Genomic DNA, 15,538 nt, shown 5'->3' with positions numbered 1-15,538 from the left:
CACTCAATAAATGTTTGCTAATAAAATATTCACTACTGTCCTTATTATACCCTTCTCTCCCCTACTCCCTCCCTTCTATCTGCTCATTAATTCAGCTAAGAAATATTTCTTGGTAACCTCCTCAATGCCAGGCCCTCTGCTGGGCTCTAGGGATACTTTGATGAGCAAAATGAATATCATTCTGACTTTCTTGCACTCATAGTCTGTGGAGAAGATGGTAAAAACACAGATTATAACACATTTGCATACTGAAATAAGCAGTCAGTGGGAAACTAAACTAGGCACTATGAGGGAAGAAATGGGCCTCTACACAGTTCCTTGAAATTCCACACAGATCTACAATTATTTCAAAACCAAAGTTAAAATGAGAATGGGAGGGTAAGCCATGGGGAGCCATTGATAGTTAATAAGTCAGGTGATCTGAACAGACCGGCAGTTTGAAAAGATCCTGTTGATTTCCTTGAGGATGTGAGGGGGAAGCAGGTAGGAGGCCTGAGGATGATTCAGGGGAGAGAAGATGCTGGCTTGGACCCTGGTGTGGCAGTGGAGGTGGTGGGAAAGGGAAGGCATTGAGAGCTGTTGGGAGGTCTATGGTGACCAGTTATGGACTGGCTTGCTTGGAATGGAGGGAGGGACTGGCCCAGATTTGCAGAAATATCTCTGAGGTCAACAGAGAAGGTTTTCTCCATTGTAGGTTTCAGGTGGGGCATGGCCACCCAGAGCAGGGCAAAGAGCCCTTCTTGTCAAGCTGACAGAAGAAAGAGTAAACAGAACTCAAGCTCCACTTTCTGCACAAAGAGAGGGAACCTCCCGCTGGACACAGAAGAGCTGGGGTCATGGAGCTTGAACTCCCAAAGAAGAGAGGAGGGGTACGCACCTGGGGGCCCTTGAGCATCCCAAGCCTGAAGAGGACCCTCAAGTCCTGGAAAAATGCCCAGATACACAGCAGAGCCATCACCTGGGTCCTGAAATATCTCAGAGGACTCTGGGAGAAATGCCAGAAGGCTGGAGGCAGAGAGATCTTGTCTTGATTTTCAAATGAGAGAAGTGACATTCTGGAAATTACATCCCCAGGCACTTGACTGATGGCCATTACTGTGATGGGAGGGACCAATGTGGGTGTCAGTGGCTGCCCCATGCTGGGTCCCACCCAGGCACTGCAGGTGGACAGTGATGGACCGTCAAAGGTGACAGAGCTCAGAGTCGGACAGAGCTGTGTGGTACACTAAGGACGAGGCTGCGGGGAGGGTCTATCGGCTCAAGAACACCTTGGAGAGCTTCACAGAGGAGGTGGATCAAAGTTGGATATGCACTGTAAAGCCTCAATTATTTCTTCAGTGTGGTACCTGCAAATGAATAGCTAGGCCTACCAATGGTCCACAGAAACAGGCTCCCATCCACACAGGAGGCTGGTAGAAAATAAAAGCACCTCCAATCAGTGGGGTTTTTAAACACATGGTGCTGAGACAAACAGGTAGACAAGTATCTTTCCTCCGTTGAGGAAAGATAGATAGGTTTTGATCTATATTATATGCCACATCCTACACCAAATTGCTCAAGTGGATCACAATTTCAATTTAATCGCAAAAATATGAAACTATAAAGATCCAAAACAGAGTGTGGGCAGACTCCTTTAAATCTTAGGAGTCAGACCTTTCTAGCCCTCAAAATCCAAAGGGCAGAAAAGATAAAAGTGATGAGTTTAACAAGATTAAAAAAAAAATCTTAAAACTTTATGGGGCCATCAAAAACCAAACAAAGTATCAGGAGCAAAGTCATAACAATGCAAATGACAGACTGGGAGAAAGGAATATCACAAAAAGTTTAATATGAATAGTTTCTAGAAATCAAGATAGAAGAGACCAGCAATCTAATAAAAATGGACAAAGGAGATGAAAAAGTAGTCCATATGTTTAAGAACCCAAAAGGTTCTTAAAAACCTTTTGGGTTCTTAAACATATGTAAAGCTCAACCTCACACATCAGAGAAACATATTTAAAATGATACTGGTCATAATAGTAAGGCATGGGGAATCAGGCACTCTCACATGCTGCTGGTGGGAGCGTACATCAGCATGGCTCTACAGAAGGAACTTTGTGATACCTGTCAAAATTACAAATGCAGCACTCTGACCCAGCAATCCCACTTGGAGAGGTTTGTTCTATGGTTACGCCACCCCATGCATGGAATATGTTATTCCTGCGGTATTGTCTGGGATAGCAAAAGTGCTGGAAACACCCCAAGTGTCTGTCAGCTGGAGACACAGTAAATAAAGGCTGGTCAGCTCACACAATGGAATACACTGCTGCTATACAAAGAACAAGGAAGCTCTGAATTCAGCGATCAGGAAAGAGCACAAGCTACATGGCTATGTGAGAAAATGCAAAACTCTGTCTCTCCATATATTTAGCAGTCTGCCTTTTTAAAAAATGGCTTTACTGAAATACAATTTGCATACCATAAAGTTCACTCACTTAAAGTGACAAATTCAATGGCTTTTAGCATTTTTACAAAGTTGCAACCATAATCTAATCTTATAACATTCTCATCATCCCCAAAAGAAACCTTAGTTACAAGAAGTACGGGGAGGATAAGAAAACACACACATGCACACACACAAAGGCATCCACATAAACATGGCTGTACACACACCACATGTATTTGCATGTGTTTATGTAAGGAAACCGTAGAAGCACATGAGTTACTACCACAAGTACCATGGGAAATTGTACTGTATGTGAACAGACTGGTGGGAATTGAGCCAGACAAGCCAGATGGGGCCAGATTATTTAAGGCCTTATGTACCTGACCAAGGAGGTTTTTACCCATTAGAGTCTTGTGCTGTCCAACAGAACTTTCTGTGAGGAAGAAAATATTCTGAATCTCTGTTTGTCCTATAGTAGCCACTAGCCACATGTGGTTGTTGAGCCCTTGTAATGTGGCTTGTGTGACTGAGGAACTGCATGTAAAACTGTATTTAACTTTAATTAATTTACCTCTAAATAGCCATCTGTGGCTAGTGGCTACTGTACTGGACAGTGCAGCCTAGGCCATAGGGAGCCACAGAAGGTTTTTGCAGGTGAAGAGGGACATTGCCAAATTTTAGTTTGAGGAATTATGTGAGAGATAGAGTCCAGAGGGGCCGAAAGATGTTGGGTTGTTTGGTTGTTGCAACAGCAATGTTTTGTGAGGCATTATGGGGGAGGGTGGCCACTAATCCAGATTAAAGGCCCAGAGATGAACGAGAATGTTCTTGAGAAACTTCTGGAAGGGAATAAGAATGAGATTGTAGATGGTCAAGGTAAGGGAAGAGGTGAAGATGACTCTGAAGTCCAGTGTGAGTGGCTAAGGGGACCAGAAGAACATGACGCAGGGCTTCTGGGGGCAGTGGATCTGCTGTAAGTGAGAGTACTGATAAGCTCGGAGTGAAGAACATTTCCTGAGGACACCTACTTAAGAATATATAACACAGACTCCTTACAGGGACTGCCACCTCCCCACACTCATCTTCTTCCACTCCTGCAGCCTCACCCAGCTCTGGTCATGATGCCTGCTTACTCTTCCCCCAACAAACCAAAGTTGCTCCCACCTCAGAGACTTTGCACTGGCTGCTAGGAACACTCTTTCTTTGTACTTGCTGTGCCTGGGACACCCTTCCCCTAGGTCTTCACATGGCTGATGTCTTTGTTTTATTCAGATCTGAGCTCACATATCCTCTTCTCATAATAGCTATCCCTGACCACTTTTTCTGAAGCTGCCTTCTGTACCTTGCAACCTTATTTTTTCTGTAGTCCCTTATCTCTCACTTAGGTCTTGACTCGTTCTCTTCTTCATCCTGTAAAGAGGGGACTTTATCTTTTTGGTCCATGTTAGTATCCTTACCACTTATCACAGGGCCCGGCATAGAGGAGGGTTTGGAGGAGAGTTGGTGAGCAATGAATAAGGCCAAAGGAAGGGAAGGTGGAGAGAGATTCCTACTCCCAGTTTTTTCCCAGAGAATGTTCCAGAGACCTGGAGAGGGGAGGTGCTGTGGCCATCATGGTGACCAGTATCTGTGCTGAGGACATAGGTTCCAGATGGGAAAGACCCAGGGGGCAGGGCTTGACTGACATCAACAATGATCAGCCACTAACAGTGGCTGCTGCTCCCTGCTGAAGGAGATGTCACGTGACCAGAGTGAAGATGCAGCCCCATCAGAATCCTCAAGGAAGAGAGGCCACTGTAGCCCTTTGGCTGCATCTGTTGAGTGCATCATCCAGTGACAATGTGGGGATAAATAGGGAGCCCTGGTCCTGCCACCTCTTGACCCTGCTTTCCTTCCTGATTCTGCCTCTGGAAGCTGTGGGACTGAGAATCCTCCATGTTCTCATCTGAAACTCTGGGAATCCTTCTTATTTTTCACAATTGTCTTTAGTAGTACAGGTACAAATATAAAAGGCATGACACACAGTAGGACTGCAATATTTGTCATTAATTGGGAACCCCTATGGCTTATGGGGCCTCATCACTGAATAAAAAACGTAGCAGAGAGTCCAGCACAGAAGGGGTGAACACAGTTAGCCTGGAAATGACAGGGCGTAGTCAGAGACAACCCTCAACATCGTCATTATAATAATAATGACAATTACGAGCACTGTGGCGCCAGGCACTTTGGAGTGCTTTGCTTTCACCAGCTTATCAAATCCTCAACCTCAAACAGCCTCTGAGGTAGGTCCCATTCACAGATGAGGAAACTGAGACAGAGAGATTAAGAAACCTGCCCAGGACCGCACAGCCTCTACACTGAAGAACCGTCCTGACAGTCCGTGGCCTGCATGAGCTCAGCCCAGACTTCCCCCTGGCTCTGAGGAGATACATCCTTCACATACGGGGCCCAAGTCTACCTGTGAGCCAGAGAACTACCATGATGAGGCCGCACACCTGTTGGTCAGGAACCGGGATACCAGGCAGGTGACTGAGCCAGGATTTAGAATCAGCTGCTTTAGGAGAAGCCAAGATGCCAGGCCTCGGAACGGAAAGGCTGGATGGGTGGACAGGCTGCCTGACTTCTGAACCTCGGTTTTTCACAACTGCAGGTAAATGGTGTCTGCCGTGCAGGGCTGCTGCCAGCACTCATGAGCTGTCCATGGGCAGCACTAAGCACACAGTAGGGCTCCATGAAGTCCAGTCCCTCCCCCTCAGGAACAAAGCCAAGTGTGTGGAGATGGCCTCGGGGTGCTAGAGACTGGAGGGGCAGTGGAAGCGAGACTGGAATGGGGCCAGAGCCCAAGCACCAGCAGGTCAGGGTCCAGAGTTCAAGGCTGTGCCCAGGGTTAGAGGGGAGGCTGTCATGAAGAATGGAGACCCCAGATTTCAACACCCTGGTCATGACAACATAAAAATCAGGCATCCGCGTGGACAGTGAGAAGGAAAGCTAGAGAATAAAGATAGTTTTGCATCATGTATCACATCTTTTGAAAATGCTACACATTTATTAGTTAAAGGGATGATCACGATAGCCTCTGTCCTTCTGGTCTTTTCCTTCTATTTTCTGCCCAATATGTGTGCCTTTATGTCAACTGAGCAGGGACCACAACCAAGTCTCCTCAGTGTGACAGCCCCCAGGAGCCAGTCCTGTATGCCTTCTGACTTGCACGGTGGCATCTGAGGTGTGGTCCAGCATGGCGGACCTCAGTAGCTTGGACACAGACTCCAGGAACCCCTGGATGGCTTCAGGCTCCTGTGGATTGTGCTCCTATTTGGGGAGCTCCTTGTCAGGGCCAGGCCCTTTGCTGGGTAGAAGGAGACTCAGACCAGAGACCCCCTTCCTATCCTTGCAGAGTTCTATGGCCTGGGTTCCTTACCTTACCCTTAAGGTAGTTGGGAAGGTGCTGTTGAGATGAGCTGGAGTCCAGTCTGAGATACAAGTTGAGAACATCCTGGGGGAGGGTGTGTGCATGGTGCCTGTGTATGTGTGTCTTAGTCCGTCTGGGCTGCTAGGACAAGACACCACAGACCCGGTGGCTTGCAAACAGCAGAAATGTATTGCTTACAGTTTTGGAGGCTGAAGTCCAAGATCAAGGTGCCAACAGATTCAGTGTCTGATGAGAACCCACTTCCTGTGTCATGGCCGTCTTTGGCCATACGATGGAAGGGGGAAGGGAGGCCTCTTTTATAAGGACTAGACCCATTCATGAGGGAATCCATCTCCATGAGCAAATCAAATACCAAAGGACCCTTCCTCCTACGACCACTGTGAGGGTTAAGATTTCAACAGAGGAATTCTGGGAGGACATTCGGTCTGCAGCACTGTGTTAATGTTTGTGTGTTTGTGTTTGTGTTTGTGTGTGTGTGTGTGTGCGTGCATGTGCACGTGTGCTCAGATGCTTGTCGTGGATGCAATGGAAGGAAGGGTGTGCCTGGGAGCAGGTACAGCAGGAGCAAAGGCAGTGAGGTGGGAAGCAGAATGGTACATGGAGGTTTCTAGAAGAAACTCAGCTTTCTGGAGTTCAAAGTGGCAAGTGTGAGGGGAGATGAGATGGAATGAGTAACAGAGGTCAGAATGCCGCAGGCCTCAGGAAACCACGTGATGAGGCTGGATTCCACCCAGAGGTGGCCGGGAGCCGTGCAGGAGCTCACAGCGTCTGATGTGATCAGATTGGCAGAGGGGCTTCTCTGGGAGAGCTTCTGCTACCCCGCATCCTCCTCCGCAATGAATACTTGTGGCCCCAGGACCAAAGTCCTGTCATCTAGGTTTCCACACTCCCCCAGCAGTGGCTGCCACCCAGTGCAGCACAACCTGAAAAGTCCTGACGTTCAAAGCTTCAGGTTCCATGAAACACATCAGTGACCTACTTTTTATGTGCTGAGCGAGAAATGTGATAAAACAGATGCTCCTGTAGATTGTCCCAGGGAAGACAAACGGGGCGGAACTGAGGCATATAAGTGCCAGGGCCAGGCAGGCGGACATGGAACCAACAGAAGAGCAAACTTTCTCATGGTCAGAACGGCCCAGTGACAAGATGGGCTTCCTGGAGCGGTGAGCCTGTCAAGCCGTCTCCCTTGACCTTCCAACAGGCCTGGGCTGGGTGGTTGTCTGCTAAGGCTAGCGGACCGAGACTTCCACAAATTGGGATAACCGTATTCAGAACAGAGCCTCTTAAAAGTTTGCTGAGAGCAGATGAAGACCTGTGAACAATCTCCGATCCATTGGTTAGAAGTAGCTTGTTGAAAAGTGAGCTTGTTTTTTTATCTCCTTTCTTTTTGTTTAGCTCCCTACTATAAATATTTATTATCCCCTCTGGGATTCAACTACACCAAAAAAGAAGTTGATGGGGGGAAAAAAAGAACTCTGAATAATGAGTTCTCTGCAGGGTGGAGAAAATGTTCATTTTAAAAATAACTTGAGAGTGCAGAGAGAGATAGTCCTCATTTCTTCAAGATGAGGCAAAACCTAAATGACTCTCTGAAGTGTCCAAGGGATTTTTGTGAGAGGTAGCCAATAAATTGAGCCTTGTTGATTTATTTATTTGTTTGTTTTGATGTGGAAATGGAGCCCAGGGCCTGGCACATGCAAAGCATCCAATCTACCATTGAGCTTCCCACTAGCCCAAACTGAGCACCATTTAGAAGACACCTTCCTTCACCTCTGATTCTGATCATAAAAGTAGCTGTTTTTCCCAGTGTGGTGACTTGTTCCTGTGACCATCTGAATATGGCAGATACTTGTGTCTCTCTGGTCACCACTGTGTCTTTTTTTCCTACCTAACATCCTTCCTTGTCATGGACATCTTTTGGCTCTCTGTGCCCATGGGTATCTGGACCACAATGAGGAAAGTGCTGGGGCTGGTGATAAAAGACACACTTGCACTCAAGTCCTGGCCTTGTTCCTAGCTTGCTATGTGAACTTGAGCAAGTGTTTGACTACACTGAGCCCCAGTTTCCTCATCTGCCACCCGGAATTAATAATTTCTACCTCCCTGAAGTGTGGGGCAAAGAGTAGGAGCGAAGTGTTGCAAAGTCCCTCAGGCAGTGACTGGTGCCCAGGCTGCTCAGTAGGACTGAGCTACATTCTAAAGGGATGTGTCCAATGCATGGGACAGCCGTTAGGGGGTTCCAAATAGTCCAGACATGCCCCCGCCCCTCCCTGTCTCAACTTGGGGCCACCTGAATTGCTCTGGCCCATGGACTGGGAGCTGGGGAATGTATGTCATTTCTAAGGGGATGCAGGCAAGAACCAACAACTGTCCCCAAGTCTCCCCTCCTGGTCACAGACACGTGCAATTCCATAAGTTGTGATGATCAAACCCAGAGGTCCCTGAGTGACCAAATGCAGAAGAGACTGCAAGAGCAAGAAATGCATGTTTTGTATACAAAGCCACAGATATTTCAGGGGTTTGTCCACTCCATTAATTAAAAAAAAAAAACAACAGATAATCCATAACAAATACGTATTTTTAAAAAATAATACTTACCAAGCAGTAACTAAACATGTGCAATCAAGCATCAATCAACAATAGGGATATGCTCTAAGAAATGCGTCATTAGGTGATTCTGTCACTGTGCACACTTGTTAAGAGTGTATTTACACAAACCTAGATGGTCTAGCCTACTACATGTGCACACTACCTATGGCTGCTCCTGGGGCCATGCAATAAACAGAAGAACTCAAGATTAGATCAAGCACAGGAGAAAATAATACCAGGAAACAGTAAACACAAGATGTATGAGACTATTGCCAGAAGAACGCACGAAGCACAGTTTTATAGTCAACTTTCGTTTTATAAGTAGAAGCAGTGCATTCTAAAATAATGATTACGAAGTATGGTATAGCAAATATATAAATCAATAGCATAGTTGTTTTGCCATTAAGTATTATGTACGGTACGTAATTGTACACACTCCACTGTTATACAACTGGCAGTAGGTTTATTTGCCCAGCATCACCACAAACTCATGAGCAATGTTGTATTACCAACGTTACAATGGCTACAGTGTTGCTAGGCCATAGGAATTTTTTTCAGCTCCATTATAATCTCATAGGATCACCGTTGTAGGAGGGTGCATGACTTGCATTTACCAAATGTTGGGCTAGGTGCCAAGGATACAACAGCGACCAAGGCAGATGCAGAGCAGAATGGTATGTGCAGCGAGGGAGACAGGGTCTAAGGTGGGCACATGAGGAGAAAACAAGGCAGGCCACCTGTCCCTTGCAGATCCTACATGTTGCACAGGTCTTGAGAGCACAACTCTATGTGCCTTGCTTTTGGGTACAGTAAAGTTTGAGAACCAGTGATCCAGAGGAAGAAATGGAAGGGAAGTCTGTACACAGGGGCCTGGGTGTTCTCAGTTTTTGAGTTGAAGCTCATGAGCTCCGGCCTATCCCCATGTTCACAGAAGTGTTATAGCTGGGTTCCCCCTAACATATGAGTAGATAGGTAGAACTAGGATGAGACAGGTTCAAAAGTTGACCTCTAGTTGTACATGATGTAGAATCACACTGCTTGTGCAGTCATATATGTCCACAGGGTAATATATGACTCCCGATTCATTCTCCTATCCTTTCTATCCCCAAGCCCCCTCCCTTCCCTTCACTCCCCTCTGCCTAGTCCAAAGTACCTCTATTCTTCTCTAGCCCCTTCCACTTATGGTGAATTAGCATTCACATATCAAAGAAAACACTGGGCTTTTGGTTTGGGGGGGATTGGCTTATTTCGCTTACCATGATATTCTCCAGCTCCAAAGTGCATTCTATTGTCATATACAACTAATTAGAACACAAATTGACCTTCAAATTACATTTAAAAAATATAATCAGCTGGTGTAGTAGCACATGTCTGTAAGGCTGAGACAGGGAGGATCACGAGTTCAAAACCAGCCTCAGCAAAAGCAAGATGCTAAGCAACTCAATGAGACCCTGTCTCTAAATAAAATACAAAATAAGGCTGGGGAGGTGGCTCAGTAATTGAGTACCCCTGAGTTCAATCCCCGGTACCCCACCAAAAAAAATGTAATTGTGGACCTCCCTGTCTGCTATCATGGGGATCATGGCATGGCGGTCGCCTACAGGAGAGGTGGGAGTTTATTTGGGATATTTCCTTCCAGTGCCTTTTCTTTGTGGGACTGGTTGAATGATATGATCTTTTCCATTGCAATGGTGCCCTCATGTACCCAGTGACCACTTTTCTGAGAGCCCACCATGTGCTGAGCCTTTCCTGGATATTAAGGGACACAGAGGAAGGTACATCTCTGAGACCCAGAAGCCCAAAGTCAGCAGCTTAGAGATGAGCTTGGCACTAATGGACATCCCCTTATGCACTACTTGTGAATCTAAAAGCATACAGATGGCCCCATACAATTTTTATTTGATGTAAAGAGTTCAACAACAAAGCTCTGTGCTTGCCTCATGCTTGCTTCTGAGACTGAAGTCTCCATCCTGTGAGTGAGAAGCAGAAACTTGAAAAAGTACACAACCACTTGGAAACCCAAATGGCACATCTCTTAATTCCTAATCCAGGCTTCTTTCCAACCTACAAAGAGGGAAATAAAATCTCAAATGCACCTAAAGAGAGATTAGGACAGGCTCTGTGCACCCCCTCCAATGTTGATGTGTCCTATTTATCCAAAGGAATGGCCAAACCAAATCTTAGCAAATGGAATCACATCTCTGCCTCAGCATTGTGCTCCAAAGTGCTGAGGAGGCCATATTCTTTCCCAAGCATCGCAGAAGCACTGGAATGTAAGGTACTATTTGCAGCCTGACCCATGAATCATTTAGAGCCTGAGATCCAGCTTGGAGAGTGACTGGGCGTCCACTCATCCATCCTCACAAAGCACAACCCAGATCGATGTTCGCCTCAGAGCCTAAATCGGAAACGCAGTCAGGCCATTGGGCAGGCCATTATTGGGAGCAGCGGAAAGTGGAAAGATTCAGAGATTGCAAGTTCTGGATGGGGGCCAACACTGGATGGTAACGCCTGATAATAGTGCCCTGTATGTGTGAAGCATTCCCAAGGTTACAATGCTCCTTCATGCCTATTATCTGGAGAATCCTCCCTGCAAACCCCAACAGGGGTGAATCCACCAACTGCATTTATAGACGAGGCTGCCTATATGGCCACTGGTCAGGCCCCCAAAACAGGCATTTAGCTCCCAACGGCCGCCCTGCCCACTGATTTATGCCACTGCTGCCTGCAGGATGGTCACAGAGACCTTCCTTGCACCTGTGTCCCATTGCTTTTATCCCCAGGTCACTTATGGAACCATGATGTTTCCTGCATCCTATGAGGTGCTGTTGATGCGCACGCCATGTGTCTGGGGAGCAGCCCATCCTCCTTTCTCCCATCCTTCCCTGCTCTTCCAACTTCCTTAGCAGAAGCCCATAAGCCCTGCAGAGTGGGCATTAGAGAGAAAGGTGGGAAGAGACCTGGGAGGTAATTTGGGACAAAAGCAAGAGTGCAGGGGAGAGGTGCCAAGGAGTGTTCTCTGGGCCATGGATGGGTAACAGAAGTTTGGGTCTAGTTGTGCCTTGGGAAGCCAGTGGCCATACTACAGGGGCTGGGTTGGAAGGGAACAGACTGTAGGTGACAGGAGGACAGTGGGGTAGTAAGAGGCAGGGCAGTCAGCCAGGGTGGGGTACCTGGAAGATGGAAGGTCAAACAGGGCTGTGGACTGGAGCTAGAAAAAAACACTTAAGAGGCATTGTTGTCTGGCTGGTTGGAACTGAGCAGGATGAAGAAGCTGACCATCACACCAACCTCAGCGCCAGCAAACAAAAAGGAAAAACCTTGTGTAAAAAGAAATGCTTCTCCCATGGCACGTTTACAGAGTGTCTACTCAATGTTAGGCATAGTGGTTCTGAGCTACAGACCCCTGGAGAGCAATTATTTCATGCCCAACACCATATAAGTATCACTGAACTCAGAGAATGACAGAGCTTAACTCTAGCCTGCACAGCAAAGGGAGTCAGATGCAGACCTCTCAAGGCTCCCTTCTCAACACTTGTCTGGTGTGGAAGAATCCACACTGAAAGCATTTTGGGGTCTTGGATCCAGCTGGTCTTGGATCCAGCTTAGCATCTAAGGCAAGACCCTGCATTTACAGGCAAGCTTAGTGCCACTGCTCTGATTTTTGGGTGCAGGATGGCTTTGCTTGGATGCTTCTGAGATTAATCCCCCTCACACAGGACACTGGCCTGTGGGGATCTTGTTCTTCCTAACCAGTGAAAAATAACAATCTTGTGAAAAACAAAAGGGAAACAGGAAGAGTGAAGCAGGTAGTATCACTATACCAGACCTTAAACTATTCTACAGAGCAATAGTAATAAAAACAGCATGGTATTGGCACCAAAATAGACTGATAGGCCAATGGTACAGAATAGAGGACACAGAGACTAACCCAAAAAATTACAATTATCTTATATTAGACAAAGGTGCCAAAAACATGCAATGGAGAAAAGATAGCATCTTCAACAAATGGTGCTGGGAAAACTGGAAATCCATATGCAACGAAATGGAATTAAACCCCTATCATCTCTCACCATACACAAAACTTAACTCAAAATGGACCTAGGGATTAAACCAAAGACTCTGTGTCTAATAGAAGAGAAAGTAGGCCCTAATCTTCATCATGTGAGATTAGGCCCCAACTTCCTTAATAAGACTCCTATAGCGCAAGAATTAAAACCAAGAATCAATAAATGGGATGGCATCAAACTTAAAAGTTTCTTCTCAGCAAAAGAAACAATCTGTGAGGTGAACAGAGAGCCCACAGCCTGGGAGCAAATTTTTACCACTTACGCATCCGATAGAGCACAAATCTCTAGGATATACAAAGAACTCAAAAAGCTAAGCACAAAAACAAACAAACAAATAACCCAATCAACAAATGGGCCAAGGACCTAAACAGACACTTCTCAAAAGAGGATATACAATCAATTAACAAATATATGAAAAAATGCTCATCATCTCTAGTAATCAGAGAAATGCAAATCAAAGCTAAGATATCATCTCACTCCAGTCAGAATGGCAGCTATTATAAAGACAAGCAACAATAAGTGTTGGAGAGGATGTGGGGGAAAAGGTACACTCATACATTGCTGGTGGGACTGCAAATTGGTACAGATAATATGGAAGTATGGAGATTCCTTGGAAATCTGGGAATGGAACCACCATTTGATCCAGCTATCCCTCTCCTTGGTCTATACACAAAGGACTTAAAAAGAGCATACTACAGGGACACAGCCACATCAATGTTTATAGCAGCACAATTCACAATAGATAAACTGTGGAGCCAATCTAGATGCCCTTCAGTGGATGAATGGATAAAAAAATGTGGCATTTGTGGAATTTTACGCAGCATTAAAAGAGAATAAAATCATGGCATTTGCAGGTAAATGGATGGTGTTGGAGAAGATAATGCTAAGTGAAGTTAGTCAATCCCAAAAAAACAAATGCTGAATTTTTTCTCTGATATAAGGAGGCTGACTCATAGTGGGGTAGGGAGGGGGAGCATGGGAGGATTAGATGAATTCTAGATAGGACAGAGGAGTGGGATGAAAAGGGAGGGGGCAAGGGGTTAGCAAGGGCGGTGGAATATGATGGACACCATTATCCAAAATACATGTATGAAGATTCTAATTGTGTGTCAACATACTTTATATACAAACAGATATAAAAAATTGTGGTATATATGTGTAATAAGAATTGTAATGCAAAAAAAAGTACATGTATAAAGGCATGAATTGGCATGAACATACTCTATATACAAAGATATGAAAAATTTTACTCTACATGTGTAATAAGAACTGTAATGCATTCTGCTGTTGTGTATTTAAAAAATAAAATCAATAAAACTAAAAAAAATTAAAATGTCCTATCCTGTGGGCCTTTGAGGCAGAAAAAAAAAGTCCAAAATCAACATATCAGCAGGATGATGATCTCTCTGGAGTCAATAGAGGATGATTCTTTCTTCCCTCTTCTAGCTTCCATTGGTTTGCAGGAAATTCCTAGCATTCCTTGGCTTGCACCTGCAGCACTTTGATCTCTGCCTTCAATGACACATGGCTTTCTCCTATCATGTGCCCATGTCTCTATGACTCCTGTTACCTTCTTACAAGGACACAAGTCTTATTGAATTCAAGGCCTAGCCTACTCCAGTATGATCTCATGTTTATTAACTACATCCACAATGACCCTATTTCCAAATAATATCACATTCTGAGGTACAGAAGCTTTAGGACCTCAACATATCTTTTGAGAGGACATAATTCAACTCATAAAATATGCCAAGATGAGGCTGGGCATGGTGGTACATGCCTGTAATCCCAGCCACTTGAAAGGCTGAGGCAGGAGGATCACAAGTTCAATGCCAGATTGAACAATTTAACAAGATCTTCAGAAACTTAGTGAAATTCTGTCTCAAAAAATAAAAAGGACTGGAAATGTATCTAGTGATAAAATGCCCCCTGTGTTCAATCAACAGAACTCAAAGCAAACAAATAAACAAATGCCAAGAACCAGAGTCCTGGGAAGAGAAAAAGAGAGGGGTGACATGTCAGGCCAGCCTTAGTTCAGGAACAAGGCTGAAGCCCAGTTCTCAGAAGAGACCACATGATCAGGGTAAATGCAGCAAGAAACTCCACACAAGGGTCTGTCCTCTACTGGTAACAGGAAATGTGAGGTGACGATGATGATGATCTCTGTCAATTACCGTACTGTTAAATGCTTTACATAATCTCAATTAATCCTAATAATAACCCTATGAGTTAGATAGTAGGACTACTGACATTTTATAAACGAGGACACAGAGGTCCAGAAAGATTAGCAACTTAAAAAAAAAAAGCTAACTGGATATTAGAAGGATGGGATGTGGTGATGGGCAATGAAACATTAGAACATGTATACTATAAACTTGTAGGAATTAAGAGATCCATCAGTTCATTTGGGCCATTAGAGCAAAACAACCAATGATCAGATAGCTTACACAAACAAACATTTATTTCTCAGTTACAGAGGCTGGGAAGTCTAAGATCAAGGGACTGGTAAATTCAGCATCTAGTGGGGGCCCATAAATGGCTTCTTTCTTGCCATGTCCTTATATGATAGAAAGTGTCAAAGAGTTCTCTGGAATCTCTCTCTCTCTAAACAGCATGAATCTCATTCATAAGAGCTCCACCCTTATGACTTAACCATCACCCAATATCATCACATTGCAAATTATGATTTCAGCACATGTTCATAACAGTGGTTTTAGAAAAAAATAAAGGCAAAAATTCCTATGAAATGGAATAGAGCTTAACAAAAAGAGCCAGATCAACCATACAATCACACAGGGAGGAAATGGATCCAGATCCCTACCTCACACCATATGCAAAAACTGATTTCAAATGGACTTTAGATCTAAATACGAAAGATATAACAAAGCAGTGTTATTCACAGTAGTCCCATAGCAGTAGCAACTTAAATGTCCATCAATAGTAAAACATAAATTATCATATGTTCATACAACAATAAAAAGGGACAAATTACTACTATGCACAACATGAATATATGTCACAATC

Source organism: Marmota monax, unplaced genomic scaffold, assembly GCF_021218885.2.
Source record: "Marmota monax isolate L192 unplaced genomic scaffold, Marmota_monax_Labrador192_F-V1.1 WCK01_AAM20220418_F8-fsc00028, whole genome shotgun sequence".
NCBI classification, from domain to species: Eukaryota; Metazoa; Chordata; class Mammalia; order Rodentia; family Sciuridae; genus Marmota; species Marmota monax.
This window is presented reverse-complemented; position numbering follows the sequence as displayed.